Below are 6,000 nucleotides of genomic sequence, written 5' to 3'. Positions count from 1 at the left end.
GAGGAGGAGGTGTACCTGCCCCTGAGCTGCCACAGCCTCCGCAAGGTGCCTTTGATCCATACGTGACATGAGTGGGTCCCCATCCCCTTCAGACAGCCCAGAATAACCTTTGGCAGAGGACTGGGGCAAACAGCTGAGGCAGCGGCTGCCTTAGCTAACCCAGCTAAATCCATCTGCAGCCGTGAGTCAGAGCCCTAAATCTATGTGCTTCCAGTCCCCACCTGCTTCACACTTGTCCTTTCATTTTTCCTCAAATAGTGAGCAGTGGAACTGTTGTCTTCTGGGTGCCTGTCCAGGCTTTCATGCAGCAGTCGCCTTGTCTTGGGACGTCATATTGCTGCAGAAGATAGTGCTGCTGTTAACTGACCCCCATGTATGTCCCAAAGGTCTCATGTGGAGGGACAGGGTCAGAGAGCGCTGAGGTAGAAAAGGGACAGCTGTCCCTTTGCCTGCATGGAGAATCCTGGATGAGACAAGCTGTGTTAAGATTGCACCTCACAAGACCCTTCACACAATCAGGCAGTCAACCTGGGCGAAGGGTTTAGGCTTCACCCAGGCTTCCTCAGTGGGCTCTGTGTTTTGGGCATGTGCAGTCCCCACTCAGAAGGATGCGTTCACACACATGTGTGATTACTTTGCTTGGCTTTTTCTTTGGGATGCGGTTTTCTACTTCATCCCAGCTGTTTGTATTTGCTACTGCTAACTTGAGGCTGAGGGTTTGAGGAGAGACTAAACTTCATTGGTGCCTGCTAGTCAAAGACTTATAAAAAAGGGTACAGGTTTGATTTGGGTAAATTAAATTAAATTGCTGAGAACAACAAAAGCAAACAGCCTCGGCTATCTGGTTTCTATGCATAAGAAAGAAGGACCTAATCCTTTTCCCACTGAAATCAGCAGAAGGGATCTCACTGAACTCAGTCTGCATTGTATCAGGCTACAAGTAAATACTTCTTGTTTTGCTTTAATTTTTATTATTATTTTTATTATTATTATTACAATCTTTGAGTTCTTTTCTTTCCTTTGTCTTTTTCTGATTTGCTTTGGCAACATAGTGTTCCACCAGAAGAGTGGGCTGTGGAACATGTTTGCAAGATGATACATGGCCCATGCTATTATATTCCATTATTTACATATAATTGCATAATTTACATGTAATTGGTAGAAGGCCAGTGCAGTCATGAAAGCGCAGCTGATATATACTTTCAGTTAAAACTCCCTTATCAAATAATAGTTGCTCACACAAAAAAAGGTAAAAGGAGTTGGCCTGCTTTATATCAAATATGGATTTGGATCATAGTGATTTGTGTGTTGTGGTGTTTTAAAAATAATATATACAATTTGCTGCACGGAGGAACGGTCATCCTAGCTAACCTTCAATTTTTCCATGGTCCTGTGAAAGGAGAAAGTGAATTTTAACCCCATGGAAAAAAATCGTCATGACTTGCATGGAGCCAGATTTACTGTAGGAACCCACAATGTCCTTCAGTGCAACCATCAAAGCAGAGGGACGAAGACTTTAAGACATACAGCCTTCAGTTCAAAGGACAATAAAGCCTGTTTCAGCACAGCACAAGCACAGTCATTTCGACCTGAGTAGATGTAAGGCTGTAATCCAGGAAGGTGCTTACACACATGCCTGCCTGTAAACAAATGCTTAATCCCATTGGAATCAACTGGGCCCCAGCTCAGCTTGAGCTTTCTTTGCTGTGCTGAACTTAAACATATGCAGAGAAGGGAAAATTGCTCACAGCACCCTCATCTTTAACAAGCACGATGGAAAAAGTTTGCAGTGAAATCAGCGGGACTTCAGCTAATGTGATTAAGTGCCTTTCTGAATCCAGCCTTCTGCAAACCCAGGCCCATGGACTCTATTCAAAGCCTGCTGAGGGCAGTGGGTGCTGGATCAGACCCTAGATGCAACTGGATTCTGCAACTTCAAAAAAGGCTGAAAAGATCTGAGAAGGAAAGAAAGAGTAATTCAAGGGTGTGTTTTATTGCTTCATCACCTTTCAGAAAAACAGCTGGTGAATGAAATGAGTGAGGTTATGAGAAAGTAGCCGGTTCCAAACTGATTCTTTTATTTCCCTCCTCCAAATGACCTGCAGGCTGCTAGTTTTGGTTTCCACTCTCCCCAGAACTAACAGAGATCAGCAGGCCACAGATCATGTGAAGAGCAGAGGTCATGCCAGAATAAGCTGTTCTCTCATTCCTTCCAGCCCTGCTCTTTTGTGTGTTCCCTGTTGAAATTCAAGGTTCCTTCTCTTTGTGTTTCAAGGGGTTTGTCTGATTAAAACTAAATAGAAGCTGGAGGACTAGATGTTGTCTGTGGCTCATGCCCATATTTCCTATAAACTGCTGGCAAGCATGTGAAGAGTTCTCCAAATTGACAGTGCACACAATGTCCAAATCTAATTTGAACTGCATGGTGCAGCTTCAGCTTTCAATCACACAGCACTTCCTCTAAAACAGTGTCTGCAGCTACATTTCCAAATTGGGACATTTGAGAAATTGCTCATCACGCAGCTCCCTCAGTAGACCAACATATGTTTCAGCAGAGTCAACAGGCTGACAAACTCCAGGCCACTGAGAATTTTATGTATCAGAGAGCACGTGTCGTACATGAATCAAAGTGCGTGTCATGCTTTGGGACTTGGTATGTGTATATCTAGAAACATTTTCCAGTATGGTTATTAATTATCGGGACGCTGTAAATAAGTCAACCTTCCTCACACATCTTGTTTCAGCTCCACAAAGCAACAGAGAACTCATGCCAAACGACATTGTCAACCCAGAAAGGCTCACCCACCTGCTTTGCTCCAAGCACCGTGAATGATCTTATTGTGCTTGTTGGGACATGTTTGTTAAAAATAAGGACATTGTCAGTTTTTGTGGGATTGACATATAAAATGCTTGGAGAAGCAGGGGTGGGGGTGGGAGGATAAGGAAGATCTGTCTTCTGCATGAGACAAAGGAGAGGAGTTCCAAAGGTCTGGGGATCTGTTCCCATTTTCAGCTGAGGTTTGGCCCTGTGGCCTGTGCTCAGTCTATCAGCAATGAGGACATTACTGGTGACCAACCTCCATGGGGTGTTGTAAGGGTAAAGTCATTAATGTCTGGGAAGTGCTCAGAGACAACGGTGATGAGCACTATAAAAAAGCCTATAAATAATAAATAAAAAGTTTCCTTCTACTGACTAATACATGTTGTCCTTTTTCTTTTAACAATTTAAGCACTACACAAAAACACTGAGGTAAAAATTCAGTGCAGGTTTGGAGAAGAGTATGTTGTAAACAGGGAACTGGTGAAAAGGAGATCTGTGAACTGAAGAATTTCTCTGAGACGGAAACCCATAGTTTCTCTATCATTGCTTGCAACAGAAACACCTTTTACATAGTTAGTTGGTTTTCTTCAGGACAGACTTTTTTTGTCTTCAGTTGAGGGTGGACTTTTGGGGAGATTTGGGGTTTTGTTTGTTTTTCTGTCAACAGTGGCTCCCAGAGCAAGTGGCAGGTGGTAGGGATGGTGAATTTGCATTCTGCTTTCTCCTGGAGGAGCACCCATAGAAGGCTTATTGATGTCCATCACAGAAACAGTTCTGGGCATCAGAGACCATATCTTGGAGAACTTATCTTCTGCCATAGACTTTCTGTGTGACAACTGGCATGTAGCTGAATGCCTTCATTTCTTACACACTAAAAAAAAAAAAAGTTTTTTGATGAAAGAGCGTATATTGGGAGAGTGAATTAGCAGCACCGATTGTGCTTTGATGGGCTGTACTAAGATCTGCAAAGATGCACACTGGCTTCAACGTAGAGGTGACTGTTTTACTCTCTTAGAGGGCAAATAATGCTTGAACTGAGTTTACTGCTGCTGAAGGTTCAAGAAGTTTGCTAGACTTGGAGACCTGAGTTTAGGTTTTTGATTGGAATTTGCGTTGTTATAATTTAATTTCCTGTTTGTTCATGGATGGTCCTTTTGTCATTTTAATATACAGTGGTTCACCCAAGCTGCACATTACAGATCTCAGAAGGTGGAAACTGGGAATCTCAAGTCTTGGTTTGGATTCTGTGGTGTCATAACAGACAAATCTCAACTACATCAGGAAATTATTCCTTTCATTAGGGCTACAGGACTTGGCATTCTGAGTGTGAACACTGGTTTCCATGTAGAGACAGTTTGCCTGCGGGGAGAAAATGCTTCACTGAGAAATTTGAGGACTATCTTTTTCCAGTTGTGCTGCTGTCATGCCATGCTACATAGGAAACATCTGTTATCTCTCGGTGACTCAGTTTCCCTATCTGAAGATTACAATGCTTATGTCTTTCTTCCACTGTAGAGGGTTTCAAGTGGTGTTCATGGAAAAGCTACTTTAGAATAGCTATTATATATATAACATATAAACAGACAGAAAATTAGAGTGACGTTCCCCAAGATGTTGCTTAATCTAGTGGCATGTATGCACCAATATGCCAAGTTTGATATCCCTCAAACATTTGCTCATCTGACTTTTGTTTCCAGAAATTGTCCTTCTGTCTCATTCACCTCTGCCATGTAAAGGTGGAGACAGAAAATTCCAGGAGTAGGGCTCATCAGATGGATGAGCTAATCCTCTTGAGGTGTTTATCCAACATTTTTGTTTGTTCCACCACCTTATTGGTTAGGAAAATTTCTGAGCTATGCTTAAGAGTGCCACGTCTCCTTGGGTAGCCTTTTCATGTTTGTGTTTTTATTACTGACATGTTATTTCAGGTCAGCTGCAGCAATGTAGAGCAGGTCTTGCTATTAGCGTAGTGGAGATGAGTGTGAAGAAATGCTTTCTAACACTAGAAAACAAAATGTCTGTGAAGGCAAACACTTGCTGTTTTCTGTTTTCTGATTAGAGGAATGTGATAGTGTCTTGAACTGTGCAGTGGCTTTGAATTCTAGGGCTTTGGTCTGGGCAACCTCGCTGGGGTTTGGCTTCCCCGGTGTTCCAGTTGGCACAATATTGCAGCCGCACACAGGGGAATTTGTACCCAGCACACAGTCCTTCACATAATAGATATAAATATGATTCTTGGAATTTACCAAACAATAGGCAAGAACAGTATTCCCAACAGGCTGGAGGGGAGCAGTTAAGTACGAAGGAAACACCTGCAGAAGTGGGTATCCATTGTTTCCTTTTGATGTTTATCACTGTGCCTAAATCTGGAAAGAATAGGATCTTCTGGCCTTCAAAAACAATTTCCTTCCTAGCCTTTATTGCTTGGAGGAATCTGTCCTTCTCAAGGATTCCTGTTTTGGAGACAGTGAAAATTATCTCTGTGCCTGGGTGAAATTTCATCTCTGGCTCCTCTCAAGACTGAGCAGGTAACTTTTACAGATCAGGTCGTCTGAAATGAAGGGCTGTGGTGAGTGACACTTGTGAGGTGGCTCTCACCACGGCATATGCCGATACACTGGCACAATGTTGCGGTATTGGCACTAAGAGGGAGGTGCGAAGGTAGATGAAGATTGGGACTGGGCTGAGGCTGCTACGTGAAGGTTTCCAGACCAGGGGCCTGACAGGCACAGTCCTGCCCTCCAGTATTTCTCTAGCACTCTGATAGATGAAAACCGCAAGGAAGTGAAGGGACAGCCTGATCCTCATGCATTTTTGATGAGCAGAAGGGCCTGACCCCTGCGCAGTGCGAGGTCACAAGCAGGCCCTCCCATTGCCTTGTCACTTTTGGAGACAGAAAGCATGTCTCCAAAGCCAGCCGTGTCTGCAAGTCCCTAAATGCTCACACAGTTTTAGGAATCCAGCTCCGACTGCTATCCCTTCTGGCCAGTCCCATTGCTGCTCCGACTGCCTGAGATTTGTCTTCTCTTTATAGCACCTTTTATTATTCTTTTGACAGGCCTTGAATAGTGATGATGAGGAGGCAGGGGCAGCCGTCCAGTGCTCCCAATGGTGCTGTTTAATTGTACGGTTGTTTTTCTCAAGCTGCCAGCTGGTCCTGACACTCTGCTTGTTTTCTT

This window comes from Pygoscelis adeliae, unplaced genomic scaffold, assembly GCF_000699105.1.
Source record: "Pygoscelis adeliae isolate BGI_AS28 unplaced genomic scaffold, ASM69910v1 Scaffold311, whole genome shotgun sequence".
NCBI lineage: Eukaryota > Metazoa > Chordata > Aves > Sphenisciformes > Spheniscidae > Pygoscelis > Pygoscelis adeliae.
Note: the sequence above shows the minus strand (reverse complement) of the source record.